This window comes from Microcaecilia unicolor, chromosome 8 (assembly GCF_901765095.1).
Source record: "Microcaecilia unicolor chromosome 8, aMicUni1.1, whole genome shotgun sequence".
In the NCBI taxonomy this organism is placed as follows: Eukaryota; Metazoa; Chordata; class Amphibia; order Gymnophiona; family Siphonopidae; genus Microcaecilia; species Microcaecilia unicolor.
The window spans coordinates 194,444,845-194,471,458 of record NC_044038.1 but is presented as its reverse complement, the minus strand read 5'-3'; the positions used below and the strand labels follow the sequence as shown (position 1 = coordinate 194,471,458).

The window sequence follows — 26,614 nt, the reverse complement described above, 5'->3', positions numbered from 1 at the left end:
AAAATGTAAGTATTCCGAAGCCTAGTACAATCAATAGTACTAAGCCATCTAGATTACTGTAATGCCATCTATGCTGGATGCAAAGAACAAATCATCAAGAAGCTTCAAACCGCTCAAAATACAGCAGCCAGACTCATATATGGAAAAACGAAATACGAAAGTGCCAAACCCCTAAGAGAAAAACTGCACTGGCTTCCACTAAAAGAACGTATTGCGTTCAAAGTCTGCACCTTGGTCCACAAAATCATTCATGGGGAAGCACTGGCCTACATGTCAGATCTTATAGACCTGCCCACTAGGAACGCAAAAAGATCAGCACACTCATTCCTCAATCTCCACTACCCCAACTGCAAAGGATTAAAATAAAAATCCATATACGCAACTTGTTTCTCCTACATCTGCATGCAACTATGGAACGCACTACCGAAGGCCATTAAAACAACGCAAGATTTAACTATCTTCCGAAGGCTACTGAAAACTGATCTATTCAAGAAGGCATACCAATAATATTCATCCTCAATACATAATAATAAAGACTACACATGAACTAGAAAAACCGAACTCTTATCACTTGACTGACTGACCTCTTTCACTTTAACCCTTATGCTGAATATAGTTTCACTTTAACCCTTCTGTTGAATAATTTCTCTACAGTCGATGACCTAATGTATGTTACATTCCTATTTATCACATAGAAATTAATATGCACTACCACAATGTATTCCACTCTACCACGTATGCATGCACCTTAATGCAGCGACTTTTGTATTCTGTGACCCGGAAATGGCAATCGCCATTACAGCAAATGTAAGCCACATTGAGCCTGCGAATTGGTGGGAAAATGTGGGATACAAATGTTAATAATAATAATAAACTTCTACAAAACAGATGAATATGTGATTCCATGTGCACCAATGAAAGGAGAGGAGTTTAATTCCAGTTCCATTTAATTTCAATATATTCCATGGTCTTTATAAACACCAGGCTTCCCAAAGCAGATTACTACAACAGTTAAGATGAACCTATCAGGAAACAGGATATTCTCGCTGAAATCTGGCCATCTGAATTGTATAGAATAACAGTGAAGAAAAATTAGCACAAACTACAGAATTTAGAATTTATTTATTTATTACATTTGTATCCCACATTTTCCCGCATAGCAGTAGGCTCAATGTGGCTTACAGGTTCTGGAGAGGAGAGTACGAACTCCAGGAATATATACAGAGTGGAAAACAGAGTAACAGTAGGTGCAAAGAAGCTGATAAGGTTCCGGAAAAGAGAATACAACCCTGGGACGAATATATAGTAGCACTAGTAAAAAAAGGCCCGTTTCCGAAACCAATGAAACGGGCGCTAGCATGTGGCTTTTTTTGTGTGTGTGTGTGTGTGTATGTGTCACAGAGTTATTTTGTGTGTGTGTGTGTGTGTGAGTGTGTGAGGGTGCGGTGTGTGTGCAGGTTGTTGATGTGTCTTTTTTTGTTTTGTTTTTTGCTTGGGGGTTGGGGGATGTGCTGTGCTGTCCTTGGTCGCTGTTTGCTGCTGCCTGGGTCGTGGGTAATCCTTCCAGCTGGGCCGCAGCTTGTCCTGTTTGCCCACGTCCCAGATGGTGATGGGCACGTTGTTTTCCGGCTCCTCTGACTCCATGTCAAGCGATCCCAAATATAGTCTGTGCTATAGGCCCTCTGGCACTCTTCAGTACTGGCATTAGGCATTTAAAAATTTCTCCCCCCCCCCCCCCGGTCTATTTTTGCACATACCCACAGCAGGAATATTCTTCTCTCGTTCCAGCGGTGGTTCTGTGCTCTCCGTGCTGCACAGATAATGAGCCATTCTGCTAGGGAATGCTCCTCCCTTATTGTCACGTAGTTTCCTCTGATTGGTCCGTCTTACGTTGCCTAGTGTTGCCTGGGAACGGTGTTGTGATGGTCCTTTGTGTTTCAGAATGTTGAGGGTGTTGTTTCTGATTGGTCCGTCATGCGAGGGCAGGGCAGAGAGACATGGTCTGTGTTGTGGCTTCACCACCATGAATCCATGAACCCTTCAGGGAGTGACTGAGTGACTTCAGAACGTTGTCTTCAGAACGTTGAGGGTGAGTTTTATTATAGTAGATATAGAGAGAAGTAATCCCAATGAGGCTGATAAGTCTCTGGGGATGGGACTACAGCTTCTAGTGAGCAATACAGAGTAGGATAAGGGTAGAAGTACACTTAAATATAACTGGAGTGATAAAATTCGTACAGTTTGAAGTAATAGGATTATGTGGAAGGGGTATTGTTCATTTCTTAGTTCGATAGATGTGATGCATTGTTCATGAATTAGTTGGGGTCTGCTGGGTAGGCTTTCCGGAAGAGGTGAGTCTTGAGGTCTTTTCGGAATTTTAGATGGGTGTTCACAGTTCTAATGTTTCTAGGTAATGCATTCCAGAGCTGGGTGCAAATGTAGGAAAAGCTGGATGCATATGTTGATTTGTATTTTAGTCCTTTACAGTTTGGGTAATGCAGGTTTAGAAACGTTCTTGATGATTCAATGATGTTTCTAGTTGGTAAGTTGATAAGTTCAGTCATGTAGGTTGGGGCCAGACCATGGACTGTTTTGTAGACCAGAGTGCAACTAAGGCTATTTGTTCCTTGATTTGTAGCCAGTGCAGTATTTCGCGTAGAGGTTTAGCACTTTCGAATCTTGTCTTTCTGAAAATTAGTCTAGCTGCCATGTTCTGCACGGTCTGGAGTTTCCTTAAGATCTGTTCTTTGCATCCCGCATATACGGCGTTAACAGTAGTCAACATGTGATAGTACCATTGTTTGCATTATGTTACAGAAAATTTCCCTTGGGAAGAATTGTTTGATCCGTTTGAGTTTCCACATTGCATGGAACATTTTCTTTGTGGTGGCAGAGGCTTGGTTCTCCAGGGTTAGGTTGGTATCAATAGTAATTCCAAGGATCTTCAGTTTGTCCTTTATTGGGAGAGTATGTTCCAGGGTTTTTATGGATGAAGGGAGGTGTGTTTTTTGGTGCGAATAAGGCAGTGAGTTTTTTCCTTGTTGAGTTTGAGTGCCGATGCCCAGGCATCCATTAAGCTTAAACTAGTCTTTATTGCCACAGTGATTTCTGTTGGATTAGAGTTGAACGGTATGTAAATGGTGACATCATCTGCATACAGAAAAGGATTAAGATTATGCTTGTATAGGGCATGAGCAAGGGGGACCATCATCAGATTAAATAATAAGGGGGAGAGAGGTGAACCCTGGGGTACTCCGCAATCAGTACTCCATGATGGTGATGTTTGAGTTTGCTTTTAATTGATAAGTATAACCCCTCCTATGCATATCTTGTCGAGTATTCTTAATAGTATATAATGGTCAACCATATCGAATGCGCTTGACAAGTCGAATTGCAAGAGGAGTATGTTTTTACCTAATGCAATTTCCTTTTTGAACTTGGCTAGGAGAGTTACCAGGACGGTTTCTATACTGTGGAGAGATCTGAAGCCCGACTGTGATTCATGAAGGATTGAGAAATTGTCAATGTATTCAGTAAGTTGTTTAGCTACAATGCTTTCCATCAGTTTGGTTGTAAGTGGGATGGATGGCACAGGTTGGTAGTTGGTGATATCATTAGTTTTCTTTTGGTAATGGTGTGAGTAGTATATTACCTTTGTCTTTGGGGAATATGCCATGCTGGAACAAGAAGTTGAGGTGGGATGAATTGAGCGTGGGGGGGGGGGGGGGGGGTTCATTAGATAATTGGGGTAGGTGTCCAATTGACAGTAGGCTGTAGAGATCTTATTGGTTGCTAGTGCTAATGTTTTTTGTGTGATCTGGGTGAAATTTGTCCAAGTTCGGTCGGCTGGGTATTCTTGAGCATGGGTCTAGCTCATTCAGCAAGGTATCAAGGTTGGTGTAGTCCTGTGACATATTTTTGCGCAGATCGACAATTTTGCTTTTAAATTAGCAAGATCGTCTGCTGTTGGGATTCCTGATTTTGTTGCGGACACTGGTTTTGTGTCTAGTAATTTATCCAGTAGCTTATGTAACTTTTTCATGACTTTGAAGTCAGAACCTAGTTGTTCATTATAGTAGTTCTGTTTGGATTTTTTTATTTCATATTTGCATTTTCTATGTGATTCTTTCCAAGCGTTTAGATTTTGATCATTTTTGTTTTTTCTCCAGGCTCGTTTGAGTTGTCTGGTTCTAGATTTTAATTGTTTCACATTTTCGTTGAACCATGGGGTCCTGTTTGGTTTGTGAATGGTTATTGTTCGTAAAGGAGATAATTCATTTAGAACGGTGATACATCTCGATTCCCAATCTGCAAGACAGTTGATAGAATCAGATGGACTAGACCAATTGTTGTTGTAAATTGATTGCCAAAATGCAGTTGTGTCCACTTTACCTCTGGTCTGGTAAGATTTTATTTCATCAGTTTTGAGATACCCATTCTTCAGCCAATGTAGGGTCAGATTTAATTTGAAGTGATCTGACCATGGAATTTCCATCCATTTGTGGTCAATGACTTTAATTGCTGTTTCTACCAGCTACAATAATTTTTGAAGTTGTTTTAGTGATATTCAATTGTCTTTTCTCCTTCACCTTGTACGGCACTGCCTATCCAACAAAAACACTGTTAGACTTGTTACAGATGGACAAACAATAAAGAACGACAATGTGGATGCAGCAGCTCATAGGTTTGCTTGCTGTGTTTTACAAACAATAAAGAACGACAATGTGGATGCAGCAGCTAATAGGTTTGCTTGCTGTGTTTTGAGTGAACACCAATGACGGCTGCGTGGGGCAGTGGAAACAGAGATTAACCAAATGGCTTCCTTGCTTACCGTGGACTAGATAGGCTCACTTCCACTCCAGTCTATTAAACCTCCTTCAAGATTCACCACAGAAAGCGGAGAATAGAGAACCACAGCGCTGGGTTATGGCTAGTGACCGCTGCATACTGTAAGCAGCAGTGGCCGTCAAAACAAAGAAGCGCTCCTTCTGTCACTAAACTTTTATTTCATCAAGCATGCTAGATCCCGCTGTCACACACCCCTGTGATGTAACGTTACCGTCACACGGGGCCTCGCAACTTTTGAGGACAAGATTGCTACGCAAATATGAGGGTCCGGGAGAATAATCTTCAGCGTTGAATACATCAACAATCTCCATTTAAAAACAATTTTTGTTGGTGGATATATGTAAAACGTCCATATCTGAATGACTGGGCAAAGAAAAAATGAACTTTTAAAGGTTTTTTTAATTGAATCAGGGAGGATCCCGCTATATCTGTCTTTTACCATTTGCCATTAAGGAATGTGTGTGCCTGCTTACCATAGCGACACCCATTCTTGCAAGATTGTATTTTGAAATAATAAATTAATTAATTAAGACTTGCTTCACCAATTTGTTTTTGAAGTTCTTTCTTTGTATAGGTTCTCAGGTCATCTAGAACCCATTTGTAACATCGATGAAACCAATACTTCTGTGTACATTCGTATGTTGCACAAGCTGGCATATTTGAAAATATACGTGAGATTAAATAAAAATCCTACCAACAATAAAGAATGACAACGAAGATGCAGCAGTTCATAGGTTTCCTTTCTTTGTTTGATGATGGGCGGCAGCGCAGCGCGGGCCGGGGTCGGGAAGAAGAAACATAGACAAACCTAATTGGCTTTAACGTTTTGACGTCATCCAGTTTCCTCTTTTCGTTAACCTCATTGAACATGACCATTCGCGCATGCGTCCATACCCTACAGGAATAATTTCCGAGGCCGTGCAAAATATGGCGCCCCGCTAGTGACGCGCGCGGATCGCCGCGCCGCCCCGCCTACCTACCCTCCTTCCTTCAGCGTGTGCGGCCCGCTCGCTGCTTTCTCTTGGCTGCGTCACACCGCCAAGTACCGAGCAGCAGCGGAGGCGATACTCGACCAGGTAAGCGCACACCCCCGCCTCACGCACGACCCGTCTTGGCGGTCCCTACGGAGCGTCAGGACGTTACGGCAGAGGAGACGGCAGGCCGCGGCGACAGCGTACTCACGGAGCGAAGGGTGGTGTTGTACGTAAGATATACGCCGCTGGCGCTGCCCTTAGTTGATGGCCACGTCGTTCACTGTGGCTGACAGTTCGGGGTGCGGAGAGCAGGTTTATCTTCGGGAGGGGAGCAGACTGTCACCACGGCAATCTACCCGTGTTGCCCTGGTTTGCCCGCAGAGGCGGCGCCAGAAAGGCGCATGGGGTGGGTTCCGAGCCCTAGCCCCAGCCCTGTGCTCAGCCACTGATTGGCAGGGCGGGTGGTGGGACCTGTAGGGAGTGTAACTTAGCTGCACCTCGTTTTTGCAAAAGAACCGCAGAACTGCCAAATTACTCGGTTCCAGGATGGAGGTTTTTTTTGCCATTTTAAACTTAAGCATCCTAAATCAGTATGGTAGTTCCTAATTCTACCCATTGAAATCAGTGCTGCGGGTCCTATAATACAATAGGATGAGGTTAGCAGAAATCCAGGACTGGCTTAGAATCTCCTTCCTGGAACTTGGAAGCTCTGCAGTGGGGCTTGGACTTTGCTAATAACAGGCAGTCAGTAAGCCAGTTGATTGTTAGCCCTCCTTGTGGTGGGTGTGGGGTTCTATATTGGGGCACCTAGAATTGTTGATCTGGGGGGGGGGGGGTGGTGGGGGAACAAGACAATTCTTAAGTTCAATCTTATTAAATTTACAATGTTATGCAGAGCTTATTGTCTGCTAATGCCAATATTCAGTTCATTGATGATCACAAATCAAAAACATCCTCAGGATGTACATACTATCATGGTTAAAACAAACATAATTATATGAAACAAGTCTTAAAAGCACTTAATTATCCCAGATATTCATGAAATAGAAATGTTTTGATGGCTCTGCGAAATACGCATCTCTAAAGGTAGAGAGTTTCATAATGAAACATTGAAGAGAAGAATTGAGCTACTTCTTGGATGTTATAGAACAGACTGTTGGGAAATTTAACAACATGCGATCATGGGTTTTTGTAGGGTTACCATGCAAGAGCTGCCCCAGCTCATATAGGTAAAACAGTAGATGATAAACAATTGTAAACAGTCAAAACTTAGCTGCCGTATTTTGGATAAATTGCAAACACTTACCAAGTGTCTTTGAGCAACCATTATAAATGATGTTACAATAATCCAAGGTCAGAGCATGAACCAATAATCAAAATTTATCAGGTTCAAAGTAAGTTTCCTTAATGCATGAAATTATTTCTTAGAGGCTTTACATGGAAAATATTAATAAACTACCTACACCCCCAAAGACAAATATGACTGATTTTTTTCCAGTTATGAATTATTGTGGTTAATACAATGCTATCAGGATGTCAAATAGTCTTTTAGTATTATCTTTGACAGAACTAGGTAAGGAGATAGATCTTAGGATATTATAATGAGATGACATGGTTAGTTTGATTAGTTATTAGAGATATTCTGTCCCAAACCTCCTTCCAAAAGGAGGACAAGAGTAATATATTTCCAAGAAAAAAGGCTCTTTTATATTAGTCTAATATCCTTACTACCTTAGTAAGTTTTAAATTAGTGAACTCAATAATACTAAGATGCAGACCACAGTCCAGCAGCGAGATGAGTGCTATCCAGTCTTTTGCATTGTGTCACATATATGACTATATCCCAGTTTGTATGTGCCTGATGCACAGAGCTCCTAGCTGTCAGAGAATGAGTTCATTCTCTTGAGGCTAGAGTAGCAGACTTAGATTTGCTGAGGGAGACAGGTACATAGGGGAGACCTATAGGGATGCTGTAGAAAAGTCCCACCTCCAGTCTGGCAGCCCCTGTGCTGCCTTGGAGGAGAGAGGTCTCCTTAAAGGAGAGCATCACCTGGTGAAGTAGGAAGTACTCCTGAAGCCAGGACCTGCCCACTAGGGGATGCACTATTGTTTCGCACCGAGGATATGTCTCCAAGAACTTCTGCCCAGGAGGGAAGGGTTAGGATGTCTGTTGTAGTTGGTGATTCGATCATTAGGCATGTAGATAGCTGGTTGGCTGGTAGACGTGAGGATTGCCTGGTCACTTGCCTGCCTGGTGTGAAGGTGGCAGACATCACGTGTCACCTAGATTGGATTTTAGATAGGGCTGGGGAGGAGCCGGCTGTCTTGGTACATGTGGGTAACAATGACCTAGGAAAATGGGGGAGGGAGGTTCTGGAAGCCAAATTTAGACTCTTAGGTAGAAATCTGAAATCCAGATCTTCCAGGGTTGCATTTTCAGAAATGCTCCCCATTCCATGTGCAGCACCCAAGAGACAGGCAGAGCTCTGAAGTCTCAATGCGTGGTTGTGATGATGGTGGTGGGATGCGGGATTTACATTTGTTAGGTACTGGACAACAATGGAAATGGGGAGCCTGTACCAAAAGGATGGATTCTACCATAACCAGGATAGAACCAAGCTGCTAGCGCTAACTTTTTATAGAGCAGCTTTTTAACTAAAATGGGGGGGAGGGGGGATCCGACAGTCGGCCAGGAGCGCATGATTCAGTGTGGAGTATCTTTGAAGGATACTATTAAAACGGAATCCCAATAGAGAGGTTTCACTGAAAATTAAATTATTTAACGAGACTTACACAAGAATCCTTCATAAAAGACTCACTATCACATCTGTATTAGAACTAATCAACATTAATCTCTTAATTTGGTTATTTTAATCACACTATTATTTAACGCTATATTCTACCTTACATTTTGCATATCTGATATGTATTAATTATTTCCTTTATTTCTAATTTTATTGATATCTAAAATACCTTAATTGTAACAATACTTTGTTCTTCTCATACCGTTTATGACGATTGTTATTGCGGCATAATGTTAGCCACATTGAGCCTGCAAAGAGGTGGGAAAATATGGGATACAAATGCAGCAAATAAATAAATAAATAATGATGAAAGAAAACCAGGAGTGTCTAATAGGGATAAATTTGCATTCTTTACTCTGTTTTCCCATCAACTTTAAGGCAGCTTGTTGATGCAACGAAAAAACACAATTTTAAGTGCCTTTACACAAATGCTAGAAGCCTAAAAAATAAGATGGGAGAGTTAGAGTATATAGCACTAAATGATGAGGTAGATATAATAGGCAGAGACTTGGTGGAAGGAGGACAATCAATGGGACACTGTGTTAACAGGGTACAAATTACATTGCAGTGCTAGGATCAAATTGGGAGGGGGGAGGGTTCTGTATGTTAAAGAGGAAATTGAATCAAACAAAATAAATATTCTGCATGAAACAGATAGCAGTGTGGAATCATTATGGCTAGAAATTCCATGTGTGAAGGGAAGGAGTATTCTTGTAGGACTGTACTACCATCCTCCAGGACAGAACGAACAGACAGATGAAGAAATGCTTACAGAAATTAGGAAAGCTGGCAAATTGGGCAACACTGTAATAATGGGTGATTTCAATTACCAACAACAATCCCACAATCCTACCTCGTGTACAACGTGTTTGAGGGCAACATTGGCAGACAAAGATGAAAAAGTGGAGAAAAAAAGACCTCAGATCATTCGGAAACTCCTCGTTCTTAAAGAACACGCCTTTTGTATAATGAGGGACTTCATGGAAGTTAAGAGTACATTGTACACAAGGCTGGTCTGATATAATAATTTTTGGAGAGTTCGTCAATTGAAATAAGTACTCTTTCCAAGCTCTGGGAAATGTGAAAATTGGGTCTCCTTTACAAGTGTTTGTTGGGGTACATGGCAGAGTTAGTGTGAAATTTGTTATAGTGGAGTTTTTCTTGAAGACGCATGACTGATACGGTTCCCTCATTATACAAAAGGCGTGTCCTTTAACAACGAGGAGTTTCCGAATGATCTGAGGTCTTTTTTTCTCCACTTTTTTTCATCTTTGCCTGCCATTGTTGCCCTCAAACACGTTGTACACGAGGTAGGATTCTGGGATTGTTGTTGATAATATATTCTACCTATTCCGCATGATTTCAATTACCCCAATACTGACTGGATCAATGTTACTGACAAGATCACTGATACATTCGATCAACTAGTGAATACCTTCCCTTTAGGAAAATATTGAAAACCCATCTATTCAAACAGATTTACCCGAACGACTTGACCTATCATAAGCATACATAAGCAACCCATCCATTTACCGGTTCATCTAATCATTAACAACAATGACTCAGGAATTAGCTCCTACCAACCTTCTTATCCTCCATGCTCTTCCCCTACCTCTTCTTTATCGCTCCACTTCCTTACCTATCCCTATCCTTTCTCTCATACCTCTTTTATCCCATTTACCCCTTGTTCATTTGTCCTACCATATACCTCCTTTGTTGATTTTGATACTACAGATTGTATTCTTTTGTTACTATGTAAGCCGCATTGAGCTTGCGATGAGCGGGGTACAAATGTAATAAATAAATATATCAGGGAGATAAAATATAATTAATGACTGCTTAGAGCAATTGGTCCAGGAATTGACAGTGAAAGCCATTTTAGATCTAGTCCTTGGTGTAGTGCAGGGCATAGTATAAGAGATAACAGTGCTGGGTCCCCTGGGAAACAGTGATCATAACATGATCAAGTTTGAACTACTATTTGGAATGAAGCCACAAAGGAAATCTACTATAACAGCATTTAATTTTCAAAAGAGGGTCTGTGATAAAATGAGGAAAATGTTTTACAAGAAGCTAAAAGGGTCAGCTGCAAAGTTTAGGACATTAAATTAGGCATGGACATTGTTTAAAAATACCATCTTGGAAGCCCAGACCAGATGCGTTCCACGTATTTACAAAGGTGGAAAGAAGAGAAAATGACAGCTAGCATTTCAAGGTGACGTGAAAGAGGCTATTAGAGCCAAAAGAATGTCCTTCAATGAATGGAAAAAGGACCCAAATGAAGAAATTAAGAAGCAACATAAGCACTGCCAAGCTAGATGCAAAGCATTGATAAGGCTAAAACAGAATATGAAGAGAAGCTTGCTGCAGAGGTAAACTCACAGTAACAACTTTTTTCAGGTATATCAGAAGCAGAAAGCCTGCGAGGGGAAACCATGGGACTGTTAGATCATGAAGGAGCAAAAGGGGCACTCAGGACAAAACCATAGAGGAGAAACTGAATGAATTCTTTGCTTCGTCTTTACTGAAGAAGATATAAGAAATCTACCTGAACTGGAAATGTTTTAATCTGTAACCTGTCGTTAAAGTCGTCCGTAGTACCTGAAGATTGGAGGGTGGCCAATGTGATGCCAATTTTTAAAAAGGGTTCCAGGGGTGATCTGGGAAGTTACAGACTGGTAAACCTGATGTCAGTTCTAGGTAAAATAGTGTAAACTATTATAAAGAATAAAATTACTGAACACATAAATAAACATGGTTTAATGGGACAGAGTCAGCATGGTTTCTGCAAAGGGAAGTGTTGTCTTACCAATTTGCTTAATTTCTTTGAAGGCGTGAATAAACGTGGATAAAGGTGAGCCAGTTGATGTAGTATATCTAGATTTTCAGAAACCTTTTGACAAAGTTCCTCATCAGAGACTCTTGAGAAAATTGAAGAGTCATGGGATAGGAGGCAGTGTTCTGTTGTTGATTAGGAATTGGTTATTGAACAGAAAGCAGAGGGTATGGTTACATAGAGGAGCATTTTCAAAAGAAACGTCCAAGTTGCAATTTGGACGTCTTTGCAAAACGTCCTAATCCGGGGGCAGGGAAACTGTATTTTTGAAAAAAGATGGACGTCCATCTTTCGTTTTGAAAATACCGTCAGAGACATCCAAATCCTTAAATTTGGACGGCCCTAGATTTGGACATTTCTGACTTTCAGCAATTTTCGAAACCAAAGACCTCCATGTCAAAAACGTCCTAATGCAAGCCATTTGGACGTGGGAGGAGCCAGCATTTGTAGTGCACTGGTCCCTCTGACATGCCAGGACACCAACTGGGCACCCTAGGGGGCACTGCAGTGGACTTCATAAAACGCTGTCAGGAACATAGCTCCCTTGTGTGCTGAGCCCCCCCAAAACCCACTACCCACAACTGTACACCACTACCTATAGCCCTTACAGGTGAAGGGGGGCACCTATATATGGGTACAGTAGGTTTGTGGTGGGTTTTGGAGAGCTTGCAGTTTCCTCTACAAATGTAACAGGTAGGGGGGTATGGGCCTGGGTCTGCCTGTCTGAAGTGTACTGCAGTACCCACTAAAACTGCTCCAGGGACCTTCATGCGCTGTCATGGACCTGAGTATGACATCTGAGGCTGGCACAACATATTTTTAAAGATGTTTTTTTGAAGGTGGGAGGGGGTTAGTGACCACTGGGGGAGTAACAGGAGGTCATCCCTGATTCCGGTAGTCATCTGGTCATTTCAGATACCTTTTTGTGCCTTATTCGTAATAAAAACATGTCCAGGTGAAAACGTCCAAGTGTTCGTCAGATGCATCCTTGCTTTTTTCGATTATGGGTCTGTCACGTCTGTGGCCGTGACCACCCTCAGACTTACCTTATTTCTGGGGGTCAGCTTCTAAGCTGGCTTCTGCCTATCCTTTCTGGAGTAGTTTTCCTTCTGTGTGCTGGCTGCTTCCAGCATGGCTCTAATTACTCCACTCTACTGCACCTGGGGGTGCTGCCTGAGTTAGCTCTAACTCTGTCTCCAGCCTGGCTCTGTTTGCTCCTCTGTGCTGCACCTAGGTATTCTAAGTCTCTCTATGTTCTGTGTGCGCTCTGCTTGCACCTTGGTTTGTGCTCCTCTCACCCGCTGGTGGCCAGAGCCATTGGCTGCCATTGTTTGTCTTGCTGTTCCTACACATTCCAGACTTTAGCTTAGTCCGGTCTGGTTCTTCCAGGCTGCCGGACTTGTCTCTCTTGTTTGTGCCTGGACAGCCTCCGTAGTTGCTTACTAATGGCTGCAGCTACTCCTCAGGTGTTGAAGGGCTTTATTAATCACTTAGAGACTGCAGCCTTTGCATCGTCTAAGGTCCCTGGTATGTTAGAGTGCTCTGTGCACTGCTACCTTGTCCAGTTCAGTGTGAGTTTCTAGCTTGTTACTAGTAGCTTGGGCATAGCTTTTCTTGTTGGCTTGTGTACAGCTTTACTAGTTCTCCTGTGTGTTGTGTTGTGTGAGTTCCTAGCGTGTGACTAGTTAGCTTGGGCATAGCTTTGCTTGTTAGCTTGTGTACAGCTTTACTAGTTCTCCTGTGTTTTGCTTAGTGTGAGTTTCTAGCTTGTGACTAGTTAGCTTGGGCATAGCTTTGCTTGTTAGCTTGTGTACAGCTTTACTAGTTTTCTTGTGTTTAGCTTTCTGGTTTTCCCGTGTGTGTTTTCCTTTGCTTCTGGAGCTTCAGCCCTAGTCCTGTCAGTACTCCTTGCTACTGGAGCTCCAGCCATAGTCTTGCTGCCTGACCCGACTACTGCCTGAACCCCGATAGTTGCTGCCTGACCCGACTACTGCTTGAACCCGGATATTCTCTGCCTGTGGCTGGACCTGACTATTGCCGGAACCCAGACATTTCCTGCCTATCTGCCTTGCTTTCGCCTAGGTGTCTGGGGGCACTTCTGTATCCTGATTCCTGTTGTTCCTGCTTGCTAGTTCCGGTTTTTCTGTAAGCCCTGCCGGCTGCCTGAACCTGAGAGCTCAACCCTCGTGGAACGGTGGCTAAGCGTAGGTGAAGCCTAGGTCCAGTGTGTTCCTGTCCAGCGGGTTCCAGTCCTGTGTATTCCAGTGCAGAACTCCAGTCCGGGGTTCCAGTCCAGCCTTGCCTCGTCTCTGCTTTGAAGGTGACCTTGCCGCTCCACGGTAGTGGTCCAAGGGCTCACAAACCCAGTGCTTCCAGAGAAGAAGCCTGACAGGGTCAAAGACATCCAGGTGTTAGGCACGCCCAAGTCCCACCTTCGCTACGCCTCCAACATGCCCCCTTGGAAATTTGGATGGCCTTGCGATGGACTGCAGTTGGAGATGTCCAAAATTGGGTTTTGATTATACCGATATGGGCGTCCTCTTTTGAAAATGAGCCCAATAGTAACATAGTAAGTGACGACAGATAAAGACCTGAATGGTCCATCCAGTCTGCCCAATAATCACATTCATTATCAGTTCAAGATTTAAGTCAACAATGAATGCGATATTATTTCTCTGAGGACAAGCACGCTTACGCATTCTTACAAGTGGGTGACACTGCCCTGCGTTGCACGGTCCGGAACTTATAACTAGTATAAGTAGAGCTTCTCCGAGGACAAGCAGGCTGCTTGTTCTCACTGATGGGTGACGTCCACGGCAGCCCCTCCAATCGGAAACTTCTCTAGCAAAGTCCTTTGCTAGTCCTCGCGCGCCCGCGCGCACCGCGCATGCGTGGCCGTCTTCCCGCCCGAAACCGGCTCGAGCCGGCCAGTCTTCTTTTGTCCGCACTCGGTACGGTCGTGTTTTCGCCGTGTCGAGCCCTGGAAAGTCGACCTCGCGCGTCTAAATTTATTTTGACGTGTTTTTTCTTCGGAAAAGTCTTTTCAAGTGTCGGGAAGTGCTCCGGAAACCCCTCCCGGGTTTCGTGTTAATCCTCCCCGTACTTCCAGCTTTTTGCCCCGATAAGTTTTCTTTCGTCGTCGGGGTAGGCCTCTTTTCGGCCTCGGTCGAGATTTTCTCCCTTACAAATTTTTTGGTGCTCTTTTTCCGTCATTTCGGACTTTGATTTCGCCGGCGCGATTTTTCCGCCCATGACATCGAAGCCTTCCAGCGGCTTCAAGAAGTGCACCCAGTGCGCCCGGGTTATCTCGCTCACTGATCGACACTCGTCGTGTCTTCAGTGTCTGGGGGCCGAGCACCGCCCTCAGAACTGCAGTCTGTGTTCCCTGCTTCAAAGGCGGACTCAGGTAGCGAGACTAGCCCAGTGGAACGTGTTGTTCTCGGGCTCTTCGTCGGCATCGGCACCGGGATCTTCGAGTGCATCGACGTCGTCAGCGTCCAGACCATCTTCCTCGGCCGCCCCTGCATCGAGTGCATCGAGGCATCGGGCCTCTGCATCGGCGCCGAGACATCGGATAGCTGCATCGACGTCGGTGGTACCGGGACCTCGTCTGCTGATGTCGTCAGACGGTGGTGCATCGTCAGGAGTGCAGGTGAGGGCTGTCCATTCCCCTGCTGGTGGCGGTGAGCCTTCGGGTGGGTCTCCTCCTACCCTGAGGGCTCCTGCGGTACAGCCCCCCCGAGACCGACCTCCTTCGGCCTCGGCCCCGAGGAAGCGACGGCTGGATTCTACGTCCTCCTCGTCGGTGCCGGGGAGCTCCGGTGACATGCTTCGGAAGAAATCGAAGAAGCATCGACACCGGTCGCCTCCCCGCGTCGGCACCGAGAGCTCTGGGTCGCCGAGGGAGTCGGCACCCAGCAGGCATCGGCACCGAGAGGACCGCTCACTCTCTGTTCAAGAGGTGTCGATGCGCTCCACTCTGGACAGCCCGGAACAGCCTCCTCGCCCGGAACAGGTTCTGACGTCGACGCCTGCATCGACCTCTTTGCCTTTCTCTGCAGCCGCTCTGAACGAGAGCCTCCGGGCCGTTCTCCCAGAGATTCTGGGAGAGCTGTTGCGCCCTACCCCTCCGGTACCGGCGGTGCTTGCGCCTCCGGTACCGTCGAGCGTGGCGCCGGCTGGCCCATCGCCCGGGGTGAGGTCCCCGACGTCGGTACCGCGTGCGGTGCCGACTGCGGCCACCTCCCAGGAGGGCTCCCCGACTACGTCGGCGGAGGGAGCTTCGCCGATGCGGGCCAGGCAGTCTACCTCTCGACGCCCCCATCGTGGACGTGGCTCCACTGAGTCGAGCCGGGCGAGGTTGCAGACACAGGTTCGTGAACTTGTGTCTGACACCGAGGGTGAGGCCTCGTGGGAGGAAGAAGAAGATCCCAGATATTTCTCTGACGAGGAGTCTGAGGGTCTTCCTTCTGATCCCACTCCCTCTCCTGAAAGACAGCTTTCTCCTCCTGAGAGTCTGTCTTTCGCTTCCTTTGTCTGGGAGATGTCTACGGCCATCCCCTTCCCGGTGGTTGTGGAGGACGAGCCCAGGGCTGAAATGTTTGAGCTCCTGGACTACCCTTCTCCACCTAAGGAAGCGTCCACTGTTCCCTTGCACCATGTCCTAAAAAAGACATTGCTTGCGAACTGGACAAAACCTCTAACTAATCCCCACATCCCCAAGAAGATCGAGTCCCAGTACCGGATCCATGGGGACCCAGATCTGATGCGCACCCAGTTGCCTCATGATTCTGGAGTTGTGGATCTGGCCCTAAAGAAGGCTAAGAGTTCTAGGGAGCATGCTTCGGCGCCCCCGGGCAAGGACTCTAGAACCTTAGACTCCTTTGGGAGGAAGGCCTACCATTCCTCTATGCTCGTGGCCAAAATCCACTCTTACCAGCTCTACACGAGCATACACATGCGGAACAATGTGCGGCAGTTGGCGGGCTTGGTTGATGCTCTCCCCCCCGAGCAGGCCAAGCCTTTTCAGGAGGTGGTCAGGCAGCTGAAGGCGTGCTGAAAATTCCTGGCCAGAGGGGTGTATGACACCTTTGATGTTGCGTCCAGGGCCGCTGCTCAAGGTGTGGTGATGCTCAGGCTCTCATGGCTGCGTGCCGCCGACCTGGAGAATAGACTCCAGCAGCGGATTGCGGACTCGCCTTGCCGTGCGGACAACATTTTTGGAGAGAAAGTCGAACAGGTGGTAGAGTCTCTCCACCAGCGGGACACCGCATTCGACAAGTTCTCCCGCCGGCAGCCTTCAGCATCTACCTCTACAGGTAGAAGATTTTTCGGGGGAAGGAAGGCTGTTCCCTACTCTTCTGGTAAGCGTAGGTACAATCCTCCTTCTCGACAGCCTGCGGCCCAGGCTAAGCCCCAGCAAGCTCGCTCTCGTCAGCAGCGTGCGCCTCAGCAAGGCCCCGCGGCTCCCCAGCAAAAGCAAGGGGCGAGCTTTTGACTGGCTCCAGCAGAGCATAGCCGACATCCAAGTGTCAGTGCCGGGCGACCTGCCGGTCGGGGGGAGGTTGAAAGCTTTTCACCAAAGGTGGCCTCTCATAACCTCCGATCAGTGGGTTCTGCAAATAGTCCGGCAAGGATACACCCTCAATTTGGCCTCAAAACCTCCAAATTGTCCACCGGGAGCTCAATCCTACAGCTTCCAGCACAAGCAGGTACTTGCAGAGGAACTCTCCGCCCTTCTCAGCGCCAATGCGGTCGAGCCCGTGCCATCCGGGCAAGAAGGGCTGGGATTCTATTCCAGGTACTTCCTTGTGGAAAAGAAAACAGGGGGGATGCGTCCCATCCTAGACCTAAGGGCCCTGAACAAATATCTCGTAAAAGAAAAGTTCAGGATGCTTTCCCTGGGCACCCTTCTCCCCATGATTCAGCAAAACGATTGGCTATGCTCTCTGGACTTGAAGGATGCCTACACACACATCCCGATACTGCCAGCTCACAGACAGTATCTGCGATTTCAGTTGGGCACACGCCACTTACAGTACTGTGTGCTACCCTTTGGGCTCGCCTCTGCGCCCAGGGTGTTCACAAAGTGCCTAGCTGTAGTAGCAGCGGCACTTCGCAGGCTGGGGGTGCATGTGTTCCCATATCTCGACGATTGGCTGGTGAAGAACACATCCGATGCAGGAGCCCTGCAGTCCATGCAGATGACTATTTGCCTCCTGGAGCTACTGGGGTTTGTGATAAATTATCCAAAGTCCCATCTTCTCCCAGTGCAGAAACTCGAATTCATAGGAGCTCTGCTGGATTCTCGGACGGCTCGCGCCTATCTCCCAGAGACGAGGGCCAACAACTTGTTGTCCCTCGTCTCGCGGGTGCGAGCGTCCCAGCAGATCACAGCTCGGCAGATGTTGAGATTGCTGGGCCACATGGCCTCCACAGTTCATGTGACTCCCATGGCCCGTCTTCACATGAGATCTGCTCAATGGACCCTAGCCTCCCAGTGGTATCAGGCTGCTGGGGGTCTAGAAGACGTGATCCACCTGTCCACGAGTTTTCTCGAATCCCTGTATTGGTGGACAATCTGGTCCAATTTGACTCTGGGACGTCCTTTCCAAATTCCTCAGCCACAAAAAGTGCTGACAACGGATGCGTCTCTCCTGGGATGGGGAGCTCATGTCGATGGGCTTCACACCCAAGGAAGCTGGTCCCTCCAGGAACGCGGTCTACAGATCAATCTCCTGGAGTTGCGAGCGATCTGGAACGCTCTGAAGGCTTTCAGAGATCGGCTGTCCCATCAAATTATCCAAATTCAGACAGACAACCAGGTTGCCATGTACTATGTCAACAAGCAGGGGGGCACCGGATCTCGCCCCCTATGTCAGGAAGCCGTCAGCATGTGGCTCTGGGCTCGCCGTCTCGGCATGGTGCTCCAAGCCACATATCTGGCAGGCGTAAACAACAGTCTGGCCGACAGACTGAGCCGGATTATGCAACCTCACGAGTGGTCGCTCAACTCCAGAGTGGTGCGCCAGATCTTCCAAGCGTGGGGCACCCCCTTGGTGGATCTCTTCGCATCTCGAGTGAACCACAAAGTCCCTCAGTTCTGTTCCAGGCTGCAGGCCCCCGGCAGACTGGCATCGGATGCCTTCCTCCTGGATTGGGGGGAGGGCCTGCTGTATGCTTATCCTCCCATTCCTCTGGTGGGGAAGACTTTGTTGAAACTCAAGCAAGACCGAGGCACCATGATTCTGATTGCTCCTTTTTGGCCGCGTCAGATCTGGTTCCCTCTTCTTCTGGAGTTATCCTCCGAAGAACCGTGGAGATTGGAGTGTTTTCCGACCCTCATCACGCAGGACGAAGGGGCGCTTCTGCATCCCAGCCTCCGGTCCCTGGCTCTCACGGCCTGGATGTTGAGAGCGTAGACTTTGCCTCTTTGGGTCTGTCAGAGGGTGTCTCCCGCGTCTTGCTTGCTTCCAGGAAAGATTCCACTAAGAGGAGTTACTTCTTTCTGTGGAGGAGGTTTGCCGTCTGGTGTGACAGCAAGGCCCTAGCTCCTCGCTCTTGTCCTACACAGACCCTGCTTGAATACCTTCTGCACTTGTCTGAGTCTGGTCTCAAGACCAACTCTGTAAGAGTTCACCTTAGCGCAATCAGTGCATACCATTACCATGTGGAAGGTAAGCCGATCTCAGGACAGCCTTTAGTTGTTCGCTTCATGAGAGGTTTGCTTTTGTCAAAGCCCCCTGTCAAGCCTCCTACAGTGTCATGGGATCTCAATGTCGTTCTCACCCAGCTGATGAAACCTCCTTTTGAGCCACTGAATTCCTGCCATCTGAAGTACTTGACCTGGAAGGTCATTTTCTTGGTGGCAGTTACTTCAGCTCGTAGAGTCAGTGAGCTTCAGGCCCTGGTAGCCCAGGCCCCTTACACCAAATTTCATCATAACAGAGTAGTCCTCCGCACTCACCCTAAGTTCTTGCCAAAGGTTGTGTCGGAGTTCCATCTGAACCAGTCAATTGTCTTGCCAACATTCTTTCCCCGTCCTCATTCCTGCCCTGCTGAACGTCAGCTGCACACATTGGACTGCAAGAGAGCATTGGCCTTCTACCTGGAGCGGACACAGCCCCACAGACAGTCCGCCCAATTGTTTGTTTCTTTTGATCCCAATAGGAGGGGAGTGGCTGTAGGGAAACGCACCATATCCAATTGGCTAGCAGATTGCATTTCCTTCACTTACGCCCAGGCGGGGCTGGCTCTTGAGGGTCATGTCACGGCTCATAATGTTAGAGCCATGGCTGCGTCGGTAGCCCACTTGAAGTCAGCCTCCATTGAAGAAATTTGCAAAGCTGCGACGTGGTCATCTGTCCACACATTCACATCTCATTACTGCCTGCAGCAGGATACCCGACGCGACAGTCGGTTCGGGCAGTCAGTTCTTCAGAACCTGTTTGGGCTTTAGGATCCAACTCCACCCCCCGAGGGCCCTGTTTGTTCTGTTCCAGGCTACACTCTCAGTTAGTTGGTAAATTTTTTAGGTCAATCTCAGTTATGTCCTCGCCGTTGCGAGGCCCAATTGACCATGGTTGTTGTTTTGAGTGAGCCTGGGGGCTAGGGATACCCCATCAGTGAGAACAAGCAGCCTGCTTGTCCTCGGAGAAAGCGAATGCTACATACCTGTAGAAGGTATTCTCCGAGGACAGCAGGCTGATTGTTCTCACAAACCCGCCCGCCTCCCCTTTGGAGTTGTGTCTTCCCTTGAAGTGTATTGTCTTGCTACATACTGGACTGGCCGGCTCGAGCGGGAAGACGGCCGCGCGAGGACTAGCAAAGGACTTTGCTAGAGAAGTTTCCGATTGGAGGGGCTGCCGTGGACGTCACCCATCAGTGAGAACAATCAGCCTGCTGTCCTCGGAGAATACCTTCTACAGGTATGTAGCATTCGCTTTTGTGGAGCACAAGACACGTTTCACTGCACCAGTGCAAGTGCCTTCTCACTCACTGCGAGAATGCGGTCTCCTCAGTTCTTTTTCTACTGCGATGAGGAGAGGACGTGTTTTTTTTTTACTGTCTCCTCACAATGCTCGGTCCTAAAGAGCTTTTTCTGGAATTTTCCCTTCATTTTTTGTCGTGCCTTGCCCCTTTTTTGTGGCATCGTCGCTTTGTTTAATTTAGCCAAGGAAGTTTTTCCTTCCATGTCCACAAAGGTTCCCAGTGGAGTTTTTTTTATTATCTTTATTTATTCAATTTTCCAATACATTTCCAAAGCGAACTTTGTCAAATAATATGCCATTCAATTATCAGGAAACAATATTTTAGGGGAATATAATACCCCAACCATTATTAAATTAACCTTGCAGTGGTCCACAATCTGGGAGGAGACTGACTTATACAACCTTAATAGAGGTTAAGGATTTCAACAGGAAAAGAACTATAATAACAAAAAGATGGGTGTCGAGAGTTATGATTACACTCTATTCCAACATTTTAGACAAAATCTCTGCAATCATTTGGGAAGCCTTGCATCTATAAATGTAGTCTAAGAAAGAAAGGGATTTTCAAACCGTCTCAACTCAAATTCTAAATAGCAAAAAAGGGTTTGAAATATTAGTTTTGTAAGTGTCTCGCTTTGTAGTTCTAAGATTACACAATCGGAATCTTTTTCAATAAATCAACAAGGAATTTCAAACCTCCTGATAGGGAATATACTGCATAAAATGCACCATCCACTATTTACTCAAGGAGTAAGATACTATCACTGGTTCCAGTGAGGAGAATGAGAGAGAGAGAAAAAAAAAACAAATGCAAAAACTCATGAATACATGAGAAAAACGGATGGTATAAAAACTCTCCCTCTCCTACACTACTTATAAAAATTAACAAAATGAAACACCTCCCCTCAAAACCACCAATACGGTAAAAGACCGGTACTTACATCACCCCGAACCCGCACATTTTATTTATTTTATTTTAGTTACATTTGTACCCCGCGCTTTCCCACTCATGGCAGGCTCAATGCGGCTTACATATACAGGTACATTAATTTCTTCCAAATCTTACGCTGAAACAGATAAAAGTAACGTATCGTACAGAGGATCACGTTTTGTCAAGGACCAATAATCTCTTAATTATCTGACATGGAGGGTACAGCGGATGGATTATAAATCAGTGTAATAACAGCACATCTATTTAAAGCCTGTACCCCCAAAGTAAAACTAATAAAACTAACCGCCTCGTATTTCAAGTTGCAAAATGCAAAGAGACAGTTCACAATCAATATCTCTCTAAACATCAAAATCACTTATCTTCTTGTGATAACAGCAGGCTAAGTTGGTATTGTAAGTCCAGGCTGATGGCAGTGCAATCGAGGAAATCACCGCGCTGTTTAATCTGAAATGTTGACACCATCCCGTGACACCCTTCAACAAGTGCGCCTTGTTTCGCCAGTATATAAGCTGCTTCAGGAAGGGCACTGCGATGGGTCCTTCCACGGACCTCTCCGGTTCAGCAAACAGTCCACGAAAACTTAATACATGCACTAACAAGATGGCGCAGTGGAGAAGACGCCGTCAAGGTTTTTAAACCTATCCACGTCACTCACTCTGCATAGAGAACCCCGCCCACAAAGTTTCAGCTGTTCCAATGGGCTCTCTCGGACCCACCCCTAGGGGGTGGCTACACGCAGGTTAATAATAAGCATTCCATTCAATATTGCGATTTAAACCCCTTGGTTCCACCGTTTGTAATAAGTGAATCCAATATTGTTCTTTTCTCCATAGAATGTTTTTAATATCCCCCCCCCCCCCCCTCTCTTACCCAATGTCACTTGATCTATAACCATACAGGTCAATTGGTCAAACTGATGTTGAGGATGGACACAATGACGTGTCATCGGTGCTTCCAACTTCATCTTTGTAATACAATGGCGATGTTCTATAACTCTAGTTCTAAACTGTCGAGTAGTATGGCCCACATACATCAAACCACAAGGGTACCAGAAAGCATATACCACATTTATAGAGTTGCAAGAGGTTTTACTCCTTACCTCAAACTTCTTCCCTGTTGTAGACAAAAATGAAGATCCCTCCTTTGTAATTGAACAAATGGAACAATGTCCACATCTCAGATGTCGTCCTTCCAGATTTTGATTTTGAGTCCATACATCTGCATAACTAAACTGATCTTGTAAATTCTGATTACGAGAGAAGGACAACATTAAATGATGATCACAAAAAGCAGGTTGCGTCAACATTACGTTCCAGTGTTTCCTCATAATAGTAGCAATTTGTGTAGACCGATTCGAATACTTTAACACACAAGCAGTTACTTTTGAATCTTTCTTCTTTTGTTTACAGTCAATCGGTTGAAGCAGGAACTCACGATGGTTATGTAGAGCTCTTTTGTAGGAATGTTTAATTAATTTATCTGGGTAACCCCTTTCCTTAAACTTCGTTTTTAACTTAATTGAGGATTCCTGATATTGTTCCGGAGTGTCGCAGATTCTGCGATATCGAAGAAACTGCGAAAACGGTAAACTCCGTTTAAGATGGTATGGATGCATACTATCAAACCTTAACAGAGAATGCCTATCCGTACTTTTGGTAAACACATCCGTTCTTAGAATCCCATGTTCTTTCTTAATTAGGACATCCAGAAAATTAATACATTCCTGATGACAATTGCTTTCAAACTTAATCGTTCCATGGCATCTGTTTAAGCCATTAATAAAAACCTCCAATTCCTCCTGAGTGCCTTGCCACAACAGAAAGACGTCGTCTATATAGCGACCCCAATATCTGACCTTAGAAAATCCCTCTGATGTGTATACAAATTGTGTCTCAAAATATCCCATAAAGATGTTTGCTATTGAGGGAGCAAAAGAAGCCCCCATTGCTGTACCTGAGATTTGAAGATAAAATTCATTATCAAAAATGAAATGATTATTATACAACGCAATCTCCACCAACTTTACTATAAACTTCGTAGGCACTGTATGTGGACGGGGGCGTTCTTCTAATGGTTTCATGAGTTTTTGCGTTTGGTTTTTTTTCTCTCTCATTCTCCTCACTGGAACCAGTGATAGTATCTTAGTCCTTGAGTAAATAGTGGATGGTGCATTTTATGCAGTATATTCCCTATCAGGAGGTTTGAGGTTCCTGGTTGATTTATTGAAAAAGATTCCGATTGTGTAATCTATAAATGTACGTAATTGAAATGGTTCAAAGAAATGATACATCGTATTATCTAACCGTATTACACATTTACATGGAAATCTTAATTGAAATTTAATTCCCAAAGATAGAGTCTCTTCTCTCATAGACAGAAATTTCTTCCTTCTTTCTTGTGTCTCTCTTGATACATCTGGGAATATCTGGATCCTTTCTCCCAAAAAAGATACTGGGGACATTTGTTTTATCTTGAAGAAAAACAAATGATACCAACAAAGTAGACCGAAAGTCTATTTCTTGCAAAGTCTCGAGAATTGCAGATACATCTAAACTTTCAGAGGAAACATTTGCAGGTAATAGACCAGGAGGCCCTGTTTTCTCGCCTAGGCAGATAATAAATCTTTCGTAGTAGAGGAAATGTATCTTCTGAATAATGGAGAATTTCTTTTAAAAATCTTTGAAATATTTCTTTAATTGGGGAATATTTAATAGATGGAAAATTCAGAATTCTCAAATTTAAGGCTCTTGCCCCATTTTCCAAATTCTCCAATTTTCGTTGTGTTACATCAGCATTTAAAAGCAATTTAGTCTCCAGTTCTTTTACTTGGGTTAGAGATGTCTCAAACTTCTTGATATTTGATTCCTGAAGGTTAGTTTGAGACTGAAGAGAATCTATCCTTGCTGTGTTAGTATTTGTCTTGGTAACAAAAGCAAGACATACCTTATGCAACGACTCCATGGCAGACCACAGAGAGTCTAAAGTTACCATTGTTGGTTTTTCCAAGGAGAGTAGGGCTGTCTCTGGTATAGGTCGCGTCTCCACCTCCTGCATCGCGGCAGATCTTTCCTCTGAGAGAAGAAGAACTTCTCCTACTTCCTTGGTGGTAATCAGAGGGTTGATAATCCGGGTTAAAAATCCCGGCTGGGACAGTGTCTGAGACCAAAGGAGATTCTCCTCGACGCGAGTCTCCGCCGCTTCTTCCGACGGTTTGGCGCGTTGCTCTCCTGGTCGACTTTCTGCCGCCTCTTCCCTCCTAGTTGGACTTATGTACTTATAGAGGAGCCCGATATGAACACAGCCTAGCCTGCCCAGCCACATAATTAACTTAGGGCCCTGTTTACTAAGGTGCGCTAACATTTTTGCATGTGCTAAAAATTAGTGCGCGCTAACCATGCAGACGTCCATAGGAATACTATGAGCATCTATACGGTTAGCGCGTGCTAAAAATGCTAACGCGCCTCTAGCACGGCTTAGTAAACAGGGTCCTAAATGTTAGCCAAAGTGTTATTATACCTAATTGTGAGTAGGATCATAGTGGAGAATTATCAATAGGTGCTGATAACCAATACAGTAGCGGCCCTGCATAAGAATGCTGGGTTATATTTAGTAAAATTGGCAAAAATTCAAACCACCTAAACATTTGGGAAGTAGTTTTTGTAAAGAGATTCTAAGTAGTTTATTTTTATTTATTTATGTATCTGTTTATTAACGTTTATTTACTCCCTTTTTGAAGGAATTCACTCAAGGCGGTGTACAGCAAGAATAAGTCAAATATAAGCAATAGACAATTACAGTAGTGAAAATATTCAAACAATACAAAGTATGGCATAGTATGCTACAGTACAATGTCATAATACACAATAAAACATTTTAATAGACAGCACAGGGTGTAAGCAGAGATGGAAGATATAGATAGATAAGATAGAGTAACGAGTAAGAAGAAATTTTTGAAAGTATTTTGTCAATTTTAGAGAAAAATGATTTGGGAGATTGGTAGGGTGACATACTAAGGGGCTCTTTTACTAAAGCTGAGCATACGCTAACTGAATTAGCGCATGCTAAATGCTAAGAAGCCCATAAGTATAAAATGGTTGTCTTTGCATTTAGCACATAACTAATTCCATTAGAGTACGCTAAGCTTTAGTAAAAGGGCCCCTTAGTATATAATTAATACGTGGTGCCAGATCCATTTTAATTGATTCTAGTCTACCCCACCAATTTAAGTGTAGTGGTGATGAATTAAAGCATGAATCTTGAGTTTGTTTAATTAGTTTATCTATGTTAGTTTGAAGAGTTTCTTACCAGGAGGGACAACTTAAATGCCTAAGTATTTAATTTGATCTGGGCACCATCTGATGGATATAGATGTTACTTGTGAACTATGGCAAAAGCATATTTAAAGGCATCAATTCATTTTTTGTCCAAGTCACATTATAACCTGAGATAGTTCCAAAGGAATCCAATATTTTAAACAGAGAGGGAAATACAAAGAAGTACATCGTCAGCATATGCTGATAATTTCACCATTGTATTGCCCACTGAAATGCTCTGTATATCCGTTGATCTCTTAATAAATAAGGGTTCCAGGGCTAAAACAACAGGGGAGAATGGGGGTGGCCTGTTGGGTGCCTCTAAAAGTCAACAATAGTGTTTAAGATGAGTTCCTTAGCAGCAGATGAATCCAGGAATTGGTGGGTTGTATCCATCTACCTGCAGGTGAAGATAGAGATTACAAAGTTGAAGGCAGTGATGCTAGACAGCCAGCTCCTCCTTCAACCAGTATATCTCTATCCCCAGCAGGTGGTAGACGGCATCTTAGCAACTCCTGGATCAACTCCTATACCTTTTGAGCCAGTTGAGCCTGGACTAGTGATCAACTTTGGAGTCGTACTTAGTTTAATGGGTCCCTGCTTCTTCCTGTGGATTCATTTCTCCTCATCTGTGGTCTTGAGCTGTAGCCTTCCTCAGTAGTGGCCAAAAAAAAAAAAAGCTCAGTTCAGACTTGGTGGGGAGGGGGAAGGTAAGAGAGAGACAAGAACTGGCAAAGCGCTTTGAAGTAGTGCCTTGCTGAGAGCGGGTCGGCAGTTCTCCTGCACTCTCTGTCCAGCTTTCTACTTCGGCCGGGCTACAGCCTTACCTAGGAGCTCCCGCTGTGTGCAGGGTTAGTGCTTTGCTCTGAGTGAGTATGTGGCGCCATTTTGTTTCTC

The 26,614-nt window shown here is 45.1% G+C and overlaps 1 protein-coding gene across 3 annotated transcripts in view; it reads left to right on the top strand.

Moving 5' to 3' along the window:
• The first annotated feature begins 5,619 nt into the window (after nt 1-5,619).
• GMEB2 (glucocorticoid modulatory element binding protein 2) overlaps nt 5,620-26,614 on the top strand; it is a 103,444-nt gene continuing 82,449 nt past the window's right edge. Inside the window, exon 1 of one of the 3 annotated variants that reach the window (XM_030213339.1) lies at nt 5,620-5,924. The gene's annotated coding sequence lies outside the window, so the exon portion shown is untranslated. Of the gene's footprint in view, nt 5,925-6,020; nt 6,049-26,614 lie in introns of those variants that run through there. The other 2 variants (XM_030213341.1, XM_030213340.1) reach the window with 2 other exon arrangements.